Consider the following 17,197-nt stretch of genomic DNA (forward strand, 5'->3'; position numbering starts at 1 on the left):
TAGATTTTTATTAGAAAGTCTAAACTAGTAGAAAATAATTTACAATTTACATTTAACCCTGCAAATATTATGGCTTCTCTATCAAATTTATTTTTCATGATGTCATTAATAAACTCTCATAAAAGTTTTTATTTTTTAATAACTAAAGAAAACCACAAAATGTTTAAAATATATACAAGAACCTTAGAAATGAATGTAGTGGACCTTGTGTTGTCATCAGCCAAATTAGTAAATATTAATGTTTTATTATGTTTATTTCAACTATTGTTTTTTTAAAAATATGTATCACTAGTGGTGTAACTAAAGCAATCCCCAAAGCCTTTTTCTCTCATTTCTTTCAACAAATCTAGGGATAATATGTATCTTTTATTATGTATAATTATTCTATTTCATTAGATCTGGCACTAGAATCATATAGCATTTTCCTTGGGGGCCCTACATTAGTTCCTTAATTTATACTGCTTCCTTAATTAATACTACATATAGAGATAGCTCTTTATTTCTTGTTTGTTAAATTAGACTGCCTTTTCAATTAAACTGAATCACAAATCCTACATTTGTGAGAATTATCTGAACGATTTTTACAAAAGAGTTGCCTTTCCATTACAAATGTTCAAAGTGTCTTATTGAGTAAGTACCATTGTCCTATGTCAAATTTAATAGATTTTTCTCATTGCCCCCTGGTGAATGTTTAGATGAGACAACTCTTCTTCCAGCTGTTAATCCAACTCTGATGAAAACTCGAACCAAATTGACAACCTAGTAGAAACAGAGATAGATGGTCAAACTCTAGTGATTTCTTCCTCTGAAAAAAATGACTGATAAAAAAATATAGGCTTCCTTTGGAGTTAAAGGAGAAATGATTTGGTGTTTTATTTCCCAGGGGTCAGTGTGCTATGGGCTAGTTTTTTTTCCCCTTTGAGAAACTATATTCTATTTATGAATAATATCTTTTGAAACCCTAGCATTCATTTGATATAAGAAATAAAGGCAGTGCATTTACAGAAAGGTTACAAGTGTGTCACAGAAATCTGCTGGCCTATATTCTATCCCTTTAAAATCGGCTCTAGTTGAATGAACATCACTCATCCAAGTAAGAACTTTATCCCACACTACAAATGTGCTTAAGAGCTTATTACCAAGCAGAATTCCCAATTCCCAGATATATTCTCAACATCAGAAAAGGCAGAGTCTAGCCACATTTAGTAGCTTCATTTCCCCCAAATTTTTGTAATACTAAACATTGATGATTGTTTTCCTTCCTCCCCAGCGATATGTGATATTTTCTTGCCTATTTGGTCTTGTGTATTTCTATTAAGCCTGGAAAAATTATTTTCTTAATACTGTCAACACCAGAATACTTTGAGATTACACTAAAATCCTTTAAGAAATGCTTACTGTCTATAATTTAACATTTCTTTCAAAGATCCTTTAGTAAGGTGTGTTAACATCAAAACTTAATTCCAAAAATCAATGTACATTTTTCCAATATGTGATGCCTTTAATATGATTTTTTGGGCTTCGGATTTTTTATCAGCCTACACTAAACTGTTTTCTGTCAATGTAGCAAAGTTCTATATTTCTTGAGAAATACAAGATTGTGACATAAATATCAGACTGGGAAAATATTTTAATCTTCTATTTTTAAATAGAGCTAATGATATTTAAATTAAGAAGTAAGACTCAAGAGGCACCTGGGTGGCTCAGTGGTTGAGCATCTGCCTTTGGCTCAGGTTGTGATCCCCGGGTCCTGGGATCAAGTCCTACATCAGTTCCTGCAGGGAGCCTGCTTCTCCCTCTGCCTATGTCTCTGCTTCTCTCTCTGTGTCTCTCATGAATAAACAAATGAAACAAACAAACAAACAAAAACCTCAATACCTAATGCAGGTTCAGAAGCAAACAACAATGGATACATTTAAGAAATGAATTTCAGACTGTTACTATCTAAATCTAACTGGCTGAGGGGAGGGGCACCTGGGTGGCTCAGTGGGTCCTGGGATTGAATCCCATGTCAGGCTCTCTGCTCAGTGGGGAGTCTGCTTCTCCTTTTCTCTGTCACCTTCTAAATCTTTAAAAATAGTAATAATAATAAATAATCAATTAAACTGACTGAACCTCAGCTCCTATAGGAGAGATCTATTGTACATAGAATAAAAATATAAAATTAATTCAATAGCAAGGAAGGAACACCTGGGAGAATGAAAGAGGTGGGAGGAAGTAGTAGGGTAGGAGGTGAGATTAACAACCTCACTATTGATTAAAAGAAAGACTTTGACAGAGCTCTGTGCATTTTAAAAATCAATTTCAAACTAACATCCTTCTCTACTGTGTTTTCATAACATTTTGAGCATGTATTTTAACACTCTTCACATTGAGTTGTGGCTGGGTGTGGCCTAATATCACATTAACATCTTACTTATATCTGTTCACAACAAAGCTTATGTGAGGAAGAGCCAGATGAGCAAAACTAGCTAAAGCACCCATTGTTAAGGTATACCAAACAATTTCTGGAAAAAATTAGAATTATTATCCCAGCTAACTCACCTAACCCATATGTCACCCTTCGACAATCGCACATGTATATTGGTTCTATTCCTGTGAGTCCTTTGAGAGGCCAACACCATTTCTGGTTTTGATTTTGCAGCAAACAAACAATAATTAAAGGATGTGGTTGTGGACCAGGCCACCAAAATCTAAATCTATCGGTCACGTGTATGTAACAGGTGACTTCAAAGATGAATTAGCTTGTCTTTGCTATATCCACTGCAAAAATGAAGACCACTCTCAGCAAATGGACCATGGACATTCCAGAAAATATTGACAGCACTCTGAAGGGACACACAGTTATTGTGAAGGACTCCAGAGAATTCTAATTACATCAATTAGAACTCAGTCACCTTGGAAAGAAAAAGACTGTCAGACTGACAGATGATGGGGACATAGAAAGGACTAGGCTGCAGTTCTATCTGCCATCATGTGAAGAACATAATCAGGGGGTCACACTGGGCTTCCTTTATAAGATGACATCTGTATAGGCTCACTTCCTCAGCAACATTGTTGTTCAGAAGAATGAGTCTCTTGTTCAGACCTGAAATCTCTTGGATGAAAAAGCAGGGTTCTGATGAGACTGAGCTTTGCTTGTTCAGTATCTCAAGCCTCAAAAAATGAGTTAATTCTTGAAGGAAACAATTCTGAACACACATCAAATTCAGATGCTTTCATTCAGCAGACCATAATAGTTAAAAACAAGGATTATTGAAATATTTTGATATATCTATGTCTCTGGAAAAGGAACAGTTCAACCAGGCCAATGAATAGCATCTAAGGGTTGATGGGCTATGAAAAGAGCAAGATGCCAGATAATTCTTTTCTTTAAAAAAATATTTTATTTATTTATTTATTTTAGAGAGTGCACATGAGTGAGGGGAAGGGCAGAAGGGAAGGAAGAGGAAAAGGGAGAGCCTGACACAGGGCTTGATCTCATGACCCTGAGATCATTACCTGAGCTGAAACTAAGAGTCCAAAAGTTAACTGACTGAGCTGCCCCAGTGCCCCATGATGTCCAGAAATTCTTAAGATCTAGTCATGATATGTAAAGATGTAATTAAAGCTTTCTATTGAAAAGAAAAAAGGAATCAGTATTTGATACAATGATATTTATCAAAAATAAGTTATTTATTATTTAATTTAAAGCATGTATGAGTTTGTTCCTTCAATTACTCATTTGATATTGAACACTTAATATTCTGGACAAGAATCTGGAGATATTAGAAAACAAGACATATGTAGCACATGAAACTAACTGAAAGCAAACATATGAGAAGCCTATGAAATATTTGAGAACTTATTATGTATTTGTACTATCTTGGGGATATACTTTGTAAGAAACAAAAGAAGTTTCTGAGACAAAGTTTCCTGGTATTTGGGAGGAGAAGCTTACAAAAATGAACTCCACTCCAGACCCTTGAATACTTTTCTCAAAAAACCCAAAGAGAACAGGACACCAGGGTGGCTCAGTGGTTGAGCATCTGCCTTCAGCTCAGGATGTGATCCTGGAGTTCCAGAATCAACTCCCTCGTCGGGTTCCCTGCACCCTGCATGGAGCCTGCTTCTCCTCCTTCTCCCTATGTCTCTGCCTCTCACTGTGTCTCTCATGAATAAATAAATGAAATATTAAAAAAAAAAGACCAAAGAGGGTCTGGGGCCAAAGTTTGAGAACATCTTCCTCCAAAGGTACCCTTTACTAAAATGATGGTTGATGACCATACAAGAGTATGAGCTAAAGAGAAGAAATAACTAGGAAAATGAGAGCATAACTACTATGAAAAAAACACAAATTAAATCAAGTAATCTACATCATAATAAAATGATGACCAAAAAGATGAATCAAATATGTCAAATGTGAAATATGTAAGCATTCCAACGAGATCAGATAAAATATGTTCGTTATGGAAAAACTAGTTAGGAATATATAGTTTGAAAACATAGACTGATATGAAAGATTCAATAGATCATAAGAAGTATGTAGGCAGAAAAGTAATGAAGGACTGAAAAATTGGGCCAAAGCCATAGAAAGGAGAGAAAAGAAAATAGTAGAGATGATTTTAAAGTTACAGGAAAATTAAAATATCAACATCTATATGATAAGGGTAAAAAGTGTGAACATGTTAAGGATTTAAATAAATATACTAACACCATATAAAAATTAATGAAATAAACTTTTGGAAGTTAAAAATAGAACTACCCTATGACCCAATAGCTGTATTACTAGGTATTTACCTAAAGAATACTAAAATACTGACTACAAGGAACACATTTACATCAATGTTTATAGCAGCGTTAACAGCAATCACCAAATTATGGAAAGAGCCCAAACATCCCTTGAGTAATCAATGAATAAAGAAGAGGTGGCATATACATATAAAAAGAAATATTAATCAGCCATCAAAAAGAATGAAATCCTGCCATTTGTAATGACATGGATGGAGCTAGTGTGTATTATGCTAAGCAAAACAAGTCAAAGAAAGACAAATACCATATTATTGCATTCATGTGAATTTAAGAAACAAAACATATGAATATAGGGGAAGAGAAACAAAAAAGAGAGGGACACTAACCTAAGAGACTCTTAACTGTAGAGAACAAATAGGGTTGAAGGAGGAGAGGTGGGGGGGATGGGCTAGATGGGTGATAGATATTAAGGAGGGCACTTGTGATAAGCACTGGGTGTTATATGTACATGATGAATCACTAAATTCTACTTCTGAAATAAAAATTGTACTACATGTTAACTAACTAGAATTTAAATAAAAACTTAAAAAAATAAAAATAAATTTAAAAAAAGAAGAAGAAACTGTTCCTGGGGATAAGGTCTTTTACATGACTGATAAAATTGAATGAATGCATACATTGTGGCAGTAATGACTTTCAGCTTTTTGGATAATTAATGTGCATTTAAGTATAAATCAAGTATTTTATTCCTTCATAGAAGTTCTATTTCAGAGAGTAGGAAATGAAATTACAGTGGCACACAGAACCCATGCATGTTCTGATTATTATTTATATGTGATTTTTATGATATAAGGAACATATTCAACTTGGTTTACATTCATTTTTGTCCAAAATAAATTGATCAGGTGTGCCTGGGTGGCTCAGTTGGTTAAGTATCAGACTCTTGATTTCAGCTCAGGTCATGATCTCAAGGTCATTAGATCCAGCCCTGTATTGGGTGCGGAGCCTCCTTGGGATTCTCACTCTCTTTCTCCCTCTGGTCCTCCCCTGCACTCTCTCTCTTTCTCAAAAAAAAAAAAATAATAAAAAATAATAATAATAATAATAAATTTATCAGATATTAGAGGAGAGGACTCATCTTTATTTTAAGGAATCTTTTTCTTTCAAGTTGGTGCCAATTGCCTTTGAATAAGGAGACTACATTGACAAACATAAAGAGTTTTCTATAAGGCCATAATCAGAAATAAGAAAAGTGATAGAAGGATTTTTGAAGACTTCTGAGGATGGACCTCAAGGCCAATATTGACAGAACTCTCTAAAGGATTTTATATTTCATGCCAATTTGATGCCTACTAGAATTTCCTGGTGATAAATTTCAAGATATTTTTTTGTGTATAGGGTAGAGTAGAAGCAAAGATTTTGTTTGTTTGTTTGGTTTTGTTTTCAAAGAATCATGCCCAATTGATCTAGTATTGATTAATTTCTTTCAAAGTTGCTTTGCAGTTTTACCATAAATATCACACACACACACACACACACACACACACACGAGCTTAGACTGATGATGTCAGAGTAATTGATGCTTTTGATGTTATTGTGGAGTTTTTTGTAGTTTCAAGTTTTTATTTAAATTCCAGTTAGTTAACATATGGTGTGATATTTACACACTTACATATAATACCCAGTGTTTAAATTCTCTTTTTTAAAACTTTGAATTTACAATTGCCTGCTTTTATTTTGTAGAAACACAGTAGGTTTTGCTTACTGACCTTGTATTCTGTGAAAATGCTCAATTTATTTATTAGATTTAGTAGCATTTTAATAGATTACTTGAGATTGTCCATATCGAAAGTAATATGGTCTGTGAACAGGGGAATTTTATTTTTCCTCTCTAATCTTCATATGATGTTTTTTTCACCCATTGTTATGATGGGTTTTCTAAAGAATGATGTGTCCATGTCTAGTGTCAGGATAATATTGATGTCATAAATTTAGCTGGGAAGTGTTCTCTTCAACTTTTGAAAATGTTGTTAACAACAGGTATTTTTTGCTTGAATACTTGAGAGTATTCACTAGAGAAGTTCTCTAGACCTGAGAATTTTCTTTTTAGGCATATAGAGATTTTCCCCTTTGAATATTCTTTAGAGTCTACCTTTCCTGATTTAATAAATCCTCTATTTTTATTAGTGTTACATAACATATATTTTCAGTAATTTTATTTTCAATCAGTGTATATAATTAAAAGTATGATTCTTGTAGACAGAATATAGCCAAGACCTATTTTCTTTTGTAATTTGGTATGAATAGATCACTTACACTTAATGCAATTTTAACTGATTGGATTAAATGTCTATCTTGAGAATCGTATACTATTTATTCCAATTTTTTCTTTTTTCCCCTCCTTTTATGGATTTTTCTTTAGTATCTTTATATTCACTTCATCTTGGTTTTACAATACAGTTATATAACTTATCAAAGTGGAGATTGAAATGAATATTACACATCTTCAAATGTAATATATAAATCTTACAACAATACAGTCCCAATTTTTCTTCCCCTCTTTGTTTTATTATTGCTGTTACACATTTTATTTTTCACACATTTCAAACAATGCATTGCTACTTTTTTGGTTTTAGACATGTGATTTTTGAGAGATAAAAATATATTTATATCTACCTTTAATCACTTATATTAATCATTTCTTTTTAAAGATTCATATTTCTGTTAGTGTTTTATTTCTTCTTTTGAACATTTTTGTGGTACAGATCATTTGGTAATAACTCTATCAGCTTTAATTTGTCTGAAAAAAACTCTATTTCTAGATTTTTAGTGAAATATACCTTCACTATATATATAGAATTCCGTGTTGGCAGTGATTTACTGTTATTTCAGCATTTTGGAGATGTCAATCTTATGACTTAAACAGTATTCCTTTTAATGTGTTATATATTTTATTCTCACATTACCTTTAGGGTTTTTTTAATCTTTAATAGGCAGTAATGTGAATATGTGTATGTGTGTGTGTGTATGTTGATATTTATCCTCTTTAATTCACATAGCTTCCTGGATCTATGGTTTGATTTCTTTCACTATTTTTAGAAATATCTCAACCTATCTTCTTTTTTTTTTCTACTACATTCTCTCTTTTGCTTCTAATATTCAACATATGAGTATGTTAAATCGTTTAACATACAATTTATTTTTGTATTTATTTTCTACAGTTCTTAGAGATGCTGAATTCGTTTGTTTCCATTTTTTTAAACTCTCTTTTTTTCACTTAGTGTTTGATCGTGGGTAATTTCTATTTACCTCTTTTCCTGAATTCTTTTTTTTTTTCTGCTGTGTCAGGTCTACTGATTGGTCCATGGAGGCACTTTTCATCTCTGCTATGATTCTTTTTCTCCCTTTTCCATTTGAGTCTTCTTATAGTTTCTATTTTTCTATGAAATTCCCCAACTGCTCTTGGATGCTGCACACCTTTTCTACTAGAGCCTCTAACACATTAAGCATACTTATTTTAAACTTCCTGTCTGTTCCAACACCTAGATCATATCTGAGTGGGGAATTTTTACTTTGCATTTATAACTGGAAATGTGTTTGCATATTCTGCTAGTATGTCAGCAGGCAGAGTTGAATTAATTTATTCAAGAATTGAGTTCATGTGGGTTTTATTGTTTGAATGTACCGTTGGCTTCAAATGACTCCACTGTTACCTTGTCCTTAGGGTGTTAGCTGGTTTGCTAAAGAATTTTTCTTAATAATTCTTCGCTGCTTTAGGCCTTCTCTGTACACTTATACCTTGGAATATATGTGTCTCTCTGTGCAATTGTTTCTCTCTGAGCATAGATTATTGGTGCTTGTTACTGCTTTTTTTTTTTTCCTTTTTTTTTTTTTTTTTTTTTGCTAGCCAGTTTATGGGGAAGGATACTTCTGAGTCTCAGGACTAGTCCTAGTCCTAGTAATTTACCTCCTTCACCAGTGAAAGGAAAACTGTAGGGGAGAAATAGTATTTTTTTCCTGTGCCCTTTCCAAGCTGCAGTAGGCCTTCATATATCCTGCAGGTAGTAGAGCTTACTGCCCATCCCCTAATGGTTTAATCCTCCTTTTATACCAGGTCTACACCAATTAGAATGCTTTGTTCTATCTTCAGTACCATCTCTAATAGTTCCCATGATCTCCCAGAAAAGAGCCTATGCAAAGGTACAATACCCCTTGTGTATGTGGCTCCCAGGGGTTCTATGTCTTCATTGTGATCCACACTCAGCATTTGCCACTTCGTGAACAAATTTTACTGTTACATTACTCACCTTGTTCATACTACATGCTTACTGAGAACTTACTCCATACCAAACAGGGGGCTAGGCTCAAAGGATTCAACCATAAGTAACATAGATGCTTCCAATTATAGTACCAATTTTTCTCAATTTTGTCTGCATATTAGAGTTTTCATGTCTCTAGGTGTCTCCAAATAGCATCCGAGATAAATTAAACCAGATTCTCTGGAGATGGGATCCACATAATTGTATTTTCTAAAGTTCCCCAGGTGATAACAGAATATACCCAAAGCTAACCATTAGACACTCTGCAATCCTACCTCCTGTGATCTCTGTTTCTCTTCAATTTAGCACTGAGGGCCTTATCAAAATATGGCTTACTGTGTAATAGGACAGCTTCCTCCTAGGGCAAAAAAGGCATTTGCTGAATTGAAAATGGAAAGTAATCTTTTACAAATAATTATTTCTTTTATCTGGCTGTGGGTCTGTGGTATTTACCTGATGAGTCAATTTTTATTACCTGTTTTCTATTTATTTCAAATTAGGGAAAACTCCGCTTCATGTTTTGAATCAATGGAGTGATATTTATGGGTTGGAGCGTGGCAAACAAATTACAGACATGATCTCTGATTTCCCAAGGTGAGCTCTAGGCATTTCCTGTGAGGTACATTTTAAAATGTATTGCATCTAGTTATTTGGAGACAGAAAAGTATTCCAAATCCAGACAAGATTCCCAATACTATAAACCCTGTTTTTGAGCAGTCAAATTATTTCCCTGGAGGACTTTGAGATAACACAGTTTTCAAAGACAAAAGAAAACACGGGACTGTTATTACTTGCAAAGACATTGACCTAAAAGTTCAAGGTAAAATTTTAATGAGATAGAAGACGACTCTTTTGTACTCTGTCCTATTGGACCAAATTGACCAAAAATAACAGCATCCTGATTGCGCTGCTTTGTCTGCATTAATGTCTCTGGCTTTACCATTCGATGAGGCTATAGCCAGACCTGAGGAAAAACAAAACAGCAAAGGAAATGAGAGCAAGAGACCTTATTGGCTCATCATGCATGATCTTTGTCCTTCTTTCCTCTTCTTGACTACTTTTTATCATTCGAAACACAGAAGCATTAACACACTCTATATTTAGTACATTTCAGGAAACTGGACTTTCTACCTGTTCAGATTTACACTTGTGGACAGGGCACAAAAGATCAGAAAATTCCAATTATTGAGCAAGAATAAAGGGGATTTTGATAACAAAATTTCAAAGGGAAGTCCAAGTATAAACCCAAGTACAGGTAGATGACCAGAGAGCCCTTCTCCCATCTGATTGAATCTCATCCGATATGGGGGGACTGATCCTACCTGTAGAGCAAACGCCATGGTAAGATTAAATAGCTTCACTGACTAAAGGATACCAGAGATGTGTGCACAGTCACAAAAATATAAAACTGATTTTGAACCCCTGCCCTATCCCAGTCCCCATATCCTCTATTAAGTTAGTTTTATACAGGAGAGGTTATGAAGGTCTCCAAGTGAGACTCATTTACTCTGTTAAAAAGATGCAAGATTAGCTCGTGTAAATTAAATTTATCAAATTATGGAGGTAAAATAATCCGATCAATCTTCCTATTAAATAAAAATCAATAAAAGTGCCAAGCAAGATCTTTTTTAAAGATAAATATTTTATTATTGTTGATCTGGAAAGAAAAAAAAATCCCTCAGAGGTCATAACTAGTAAAAGTAGAACTCCTATCAGTTAAGGAAGGGCTAATAAAAATAGTCAAACATGTTTTGAGACATACCCAAATACACCTTTTAAAAGTAAATACATAATTGTTGAAACTTAAAGTTAACTGGATTATTTAATAAGAAATTAAGACACAACTAACCAATCAATGAACTGAAAGTATAGCTAAAGAAGATTTCCTAAAGGCAGAGAAAAAAACACAGTAGATAGGGATTTAAAAAAAATGAAAGAAATAGTAATTTAATTAATAAGATTTTTTTTATCTTATTTGAATCCCAGATGAGAAAAGAGAGAATGCAGAAGCGGTATTTTATGAGATAATGAATGAGAATTTTAAAGAATTAGTTTTCAAAAAAACTGATAACCATATTAACAAAGCTGAACAAATCACTATTTCATCATGTTAACCCTCCACGCCCCCCCGCCAGCAGAAACACCTAGAATGATCAGTCATCTCAGATTATAAAACACAAAGAGGACATCTTAATAGCAGCTAGTAATTTCAGAGAGATTATTTATTAAAAAATAATAATATGTACACTAACAGTAAAGTTTCACATAGGAATGCAGAAGCCAGAAAAAGGGAGAGAGAATCTTTTCTTAATGTGCTAATTAAAAAAAATATGCCAGCCTGATATCAGTATAGCTACCCTTGCTATCTTATTGCTTCCATTTGCATAGAATATCTTTTTCCCTTCCTTCCCTTTGAATCAATGTGTGTCATTGAAACTGAAATATCTTAGAGGCAATATGTAGCCAGATTTTGTCTTTTCTTTCTTTCTTTCTTTCTTTCTTTCTTTCTTTCTTTCTTTCTTTCTGTCAGCCACTCTATGCCTTAATTGGATAACTTAATTCATTTATATTTAAAAGTAATTATTGATAAGTAAGGACCCACTAATACCATCTTATTAATTGTTTCCTGGCTGTTTTATAGTTCCTTTGCTCCTTTCTTCCCCTTCTGCTGTCTTCCTTTGTGAACTGGTAATTTTCCATAGTGGTGTGCTTTGAGTTCTTTTTCTTTTACCTATCAATCTGTAGGTTTGTGTACCTGAAATTTTGCTAAGAGTAAACCTTAAGCATTCTCACCCCCCACACACACACACAGAAAAAAAAATAGTACATATGTGTGATAACGGATGTGTTAACCGACCTGCTTGTGGTAATTTTTTCACACAGTGTATGTAGGTCAAAACATCACATTGTATACTTTAAATGTATACAATTTTATTTGTCAAAAAATATCTCCGTAAGTTGGAAAAAAATACACCAACAATTCTCTTTTAAATACATCAGCCTGGCATGTACACACAGTGAATTTATTTTTCAGTGAAAAAAGAAAAATAAAGATATTTTTAGATGAACAAATGTGGAGCTAGCATTTGCCAGCAATAGGTAATTGCTAAGATAGAGCAGGCCTCATAGCTCTTGAGGGTCTGGAAAGAATTGTAACTTCTCCATGACTGTGAACAGGGGCTGGGGGATTAGCTGAGGTGGGGACAAAGCTGGTATTCTGAACTGCAGGGCCCCTCGTTAAAATTGGACAGATATTAAGAAGGGTGTTCACTGTCCACCGGGGAAAATAGTTGGGGAAACAGAAAGAAACTACTTTTACTCTGAGAGGATAATTGTCAGGGTTGAAAAATGCTGGCGAGAGTAGTGGTGGAGCTTCCACTAAGCACAGCCTATAAATGCATGCTACTTTCATTAGACTTATCCAGATAAAGAGCTTAGATACCAATCCTCCCAAATTCCCCAAACCCAGTTGTGCCTGCTTCTGCTCTATGAGGCAGCTAAAGCAGAAAGAGATGGATTTTTGAACCAGATTGTGACTGAAATAGTAATCCTAAATTACCAGTCGACCACTGCATTTCAACACAGCAGAATCCACCCTGATTAATGTGTTCACCATAAAGAGGTCAGAGTATTTTTTTTAAAGATGTTTTAGCTATGAAGTTTAAGTATTACATTTATAATTCTGGGAATTTACATTTTGCAACTGCTACTGTTTTAGATAAATTCTATCAGAAAAGTCAAGATGTGGGCTTTTCTGATAAGATGGAAGGGGAAGTCTAAGGTATGGGATTGTAGGAGAGGAGACATGGCCTTTGCTTATCAAGGTGGCACTTATCAAAGTTAGATATTGATTCAAACTCCCCTCAGGGCTCTCTAGTCATGATCAACATGTGGCACAACGCTTTGCACACTGCAAGCAATCAATAAGTATAGAGGGAATGGTTGTAGGGATATATAGTGAAAAGTCTAAACATGTGATTTGATAAAATTCATAGAAGTTTTAATTGAAAAAAGGTATCAGCCAAGATTGAGGCACCCAGAATGATGTCTAGACATTTGTAATTAGCTCTCAATTGCTATTTTGTTTAAGTTTTCTCTCCCCAAAAGCTAAGAGCGGAGAAATAAAGTGAGCCATGCCAAATTTTAGGTGGATTGTGCAGTATATTTTTATCTCAAAGTTCTTTTGTTAAAATATGGACTGCTATTGACAGTGTATGAACTCTTATTTTAACTTAGGATTTATTATAACAGACTTGGCTTTTTTATTGTTGTTATACATGGAGAGCAGGCTTAACAAAGACATGGACAGTATTCTACTTAAAATTGAACATGATTGATTATTTATTTATTTAATTTATTCATGAGAGACACAGAGAGAGTGGCAGAGACACAGACAGAGGGAGAAGCAAGCTCTTCGAGGGGAGCTAGATATGGGACTTGATCCTGGGACCGGGATCACACCCTGAGCCAAAGGCAAACGCTCAACTGCTGAATCTCCCAGGAATCCCTGATTTTATTTAATAACGATTTGGTACACTATTCAAAATCTCTATTAGTGCATGTTACATTGAATATCCAAAAATTCTAAAATTTTTCTTAATTATTAGTCAAGTACATATGCTAAAACGGTAAAAATTTTGGTACTTACCCTTCTAAATACTCATAGTATTGCACAACATAGAAACTTTTGAGCCAATTAGGAAATCTCCAAATGGAAAATATATATTAGATTTTCCAGGAATTCCAGGAATGATTAAAAAAAAAAAAGTTCTCATCCTATGATAACTCAAACATTGAAATTACTTGCTTTGCAGAAGAGATTAACAAAACTTTTTTGTATGGATTTTCAACCAAATCTGTTGGCCCTTTTTAGGATCATTCCAATTGTGTCTATGCAAAATATAGTGAGGAAAAAAACTTGCTGAAGTTGAGGATAACAATTTTATGCACTCTTCCTTTACTCTGAGCACACGGCTCTTAAAGAAGCAGTAGTCTGGTTAAAACAAACAAACTAAAACTAAAGAAAATATCCACAATGTCAGCAGATTGAACTTCTTGATATACCTATAATTCATGTTGCTGTAAGATAGGACAACACAGCCAGTGGCAGTTAGAGAATTCTCTAAAGGGAGGAGTTACATCATCAACAGAAGGTCAGGAGAAATAAGGAGGGAGATGTTCTCTTGTTCAGCCCATGATTCACGCATACAAAGAATCCTGTGTTACTTGGAGCGCCTGGATGCTTGGATGCCAGTCATGATTCTAGGATCCTGGGATCAAGCCACACATTGGGCTCCCTGCTCAGTGGGGAGTCTGCTTCTCCCTCTTCCTCTGCACCTGCTCGTGTGCACTCTCTCTCTTACTCTGTCTCTCAAATAAATAAATAAAATAAAATAAATCCTGTGTTGTGTAAGCAGCCACTGACACCTAACCATCATTAGCAACATCAAGTACATTTTTAAATGAAAAATCACCGCTGACATTATTTCTCTAAACTAATTCTACTATCTTCAGAATTAAGTCTCTCTCCAATCTTGGGTCCTTAATGTTTGTTTTGTTTCTTTATTCCCACGGATGCAGCTAGAGCTTCAGCACACATTTTTGATCGTGATGCTGTTGACCTCGCATATTGTGTCTGTAATTTCCACTCAATAATAGAATGTTTGCTTCTGTTACTTTCCAAAATTGTCCAACTGCTGAGCTGGATCCACATCATTAGGTCATCAAACTGCTACGTAGAATAAATAGCAGTGCTTTAGTTTCAACTGCAACCTAATTTTACAATTTTATTCCAAACCAGCTTGTTCTAGTTGTATCTTGATTGCTTTGCAAAATGTTGTGTTCATGCTCCATTAGACAAATGCCAACACTATAATTCATCTAGCAGAGACATGGAGGTGGGGAGTGACGCCAAAAGGTGCTTCCCAGAAACATACTATTTAAATGGGTTTCACTAATTGCCATAGAGGGATTTTCTGCTGATCCCATTGATAGTTTTTATACTGAACGAGAGTTATTAAAATAAAAATGTTTTGCTCCTGAATAGCACATAGGGGTTCCTTTTGCTACCAAATACAACAAATTGTCAATGAGGAACATAAAGACAAGTGTGAAGATGATAGATAGATAGATAGATAGATAGATAGATAGATAGGTAGATTGATAGGTTGATAGATGATAGATAGATAGATTTTTTTTTTCTGGATACATTTTAAACCAAGGGAAAAACAAAGGTAAATTTAATAAAACAGGAAACATATTTATTTTTTTTTCAGGAAACATATTTAAAAGGTGCTAATTTCATCTTAGAAATCTCCCACTTCTAAAAAAAAAAAATCTCCCACTTTCAGTTGATTTATCTAAGTATTGTCTATTTTAAGAACATTGTGAATACACTAATATTTCCAGTGTATTTATTTTAATGAATGGCTAACACTCAGTCTCAGTGTGTGAATTTTGCTTGCCTATCACTTTATCCCTGTCTTACATCTGATGTCTGACATCATGTAATTTTTTTCATGTTTTACGATACTCAAATACCTCTTTCCAAAGTTCTATTTTGTTGAGTAATTAACCATTATTCAGGCTTGTAGTTGATTTACTAATTTCATATTTACATGGGATTTTTCCTTTTATCCAGACTAGCCATATGTCTCATTCTCTCATGTACCTGCCTATTTGTTGTTGCTAATATGAAATCATAGTAGTTCAAGTAGATAAAATAACTTCACCATCTGACAACAAATACCCATTTAATATTTACTTATAACCTCTAAAATACTGTATTTCTGAGTGGGGATATAGGCAAAAAGAAAAAAAAAAGTACCAATATGCTTATTAAAATTATATACAATTGCAAAAGCAAGAAGGAAAAGATCAGATATTTTAAAAGTCCCATATGAAAGGAAAATAAAGTACAACAGAAGTTCATATACAGAGCTCTTACTTTAGATGAGCTTTAAGCGCAGCTTGGCAAGATGAATCAGAGTCTGACCATAGAGATGGAGGAAGAGAATTCCAAGTGAAAATGATAGTATGAGCAAAGTTCCTGAGGCGCAAAAGCTTAAAAAGAGTTACCTAAATACCTATTAACAATTTCTGGATACATACATGATTCAGCGTATAGAAGAAAGAGTGTTTAATAAATGTTTATGGGGCACCTGGGTCGCTCAATCCATTAAGCCTCTGACTCTTGGTATAGGCACTGGTCATGATCTCAGGGTCATAGGATTGAGCCCCAAGGGGAGCACTGTATCAGGCTCCATGCTCAGCATGGAGTCTTCTTGTCTCTCTCCCTTTGCTCCTTCTCCCACTTGTGCTCTCTCGTCTCTTTCTCTCAACTAACTAGCTAACTAACTAGATAAATAAATAAATAAAATCTTTTTAAAAATGTTTACCAATTGTGTCAAATATTTCACTGATCAAGGAGGATGAAGGCTTGGAAGAATTTTAGCTATGCGCATTTTAGCTATAGCAGAGAAGGTATTTTGTGATTGAGGCTAAGGACAAAAATACCTTTAGGTTTCCTTTATGTGCAGGCTATCTTAGTATATGCTCAAGATATTTGTTCTATCTTCCTTTATCCATGTTGAACCAATAAGTATGATTATGAATGGAAATAGTACACAAGATTTAAACACAGTTATAGGAGGCAAAAATATAGATGGATATTTGAAACAGTTGTACATGGGATTTTAAAAGGTGTATCACCCCCCTTCCCCCCAAAATAAAACAAAATGTGTTTCTCTCATGTCTAAGGTATATTTATTTCATTTTCCAAACAGTAAGTTATCTGGTAGTTTTAGTAGAAGAGTAGAAACCTTGTCTCTAAAGGAGGGCAGTGCTAAATGGGCTTACGCCAAAGACACCACAGGCCACTTCCACGTATCCTTCTTGGAGGTGAATTTATTCTTACTCAAAAAACCAAATAGTTTTAACGCTGTACACAGTCTTTGTGGTCAAGAAAGACTTTTCATCCTTGACCCTACAATTAGGGTACGAGGGATGCACCAGGAATGACATAATGTTCTCTCTGGATTCATTGACTGACTCTGTCTCTTTCATCTTTTTCATCCTTCCTATTTCTACCTTGGATTTTCCAAAATTTAAATGTTAAAAAAAGGACAATATGCATATTTATAGGCATA

The 17,197-nt window shown here is 34.3% G+C and overlaps 1 long non-coding RNA gene across 4 annotated transcripts in view; it reads right to left on the reverse strand.

The window, feature by feature from the left end:
- The window catches only part of LOC102154255, a 99,423-nt gene that overhangs the window by 49,412 nt on the left and 32,814 nt on the right, over window positions 1-17,197 (reverse strand). For 3 of the 4 annotated variants that reach the window (XR_005353356.1, XR_005353354.1, XR_005353357.1), the window contains one exon: window positions 639-759. This is a non-coding gene — a long non-coding RNA (uncharacterized LOC102154255). Of the gene's footprint in view, window positions 1-638; window positions 760-9,325; window positions 9,409-17,197 lie in introns of all 4 variants that reach the window. The other variant, XR_005353355.1, reaches the window with a different exon arrangement.

This window comes from Canis lupus, chromosome 1 (assembly GCF_011100685.1).
Source record: "Canis lupus familiaris isolate Mischka breed German Shepherd chromosome 1, alternate assembly UU_Cfam_GSD_1.0, whole genome shotgun sequence".
Lineage (NCBI taxonomy): Eukaryota > Metazoa > Chordata > Mammalia > Carnivora > Canidae > Canis > Canis lupus.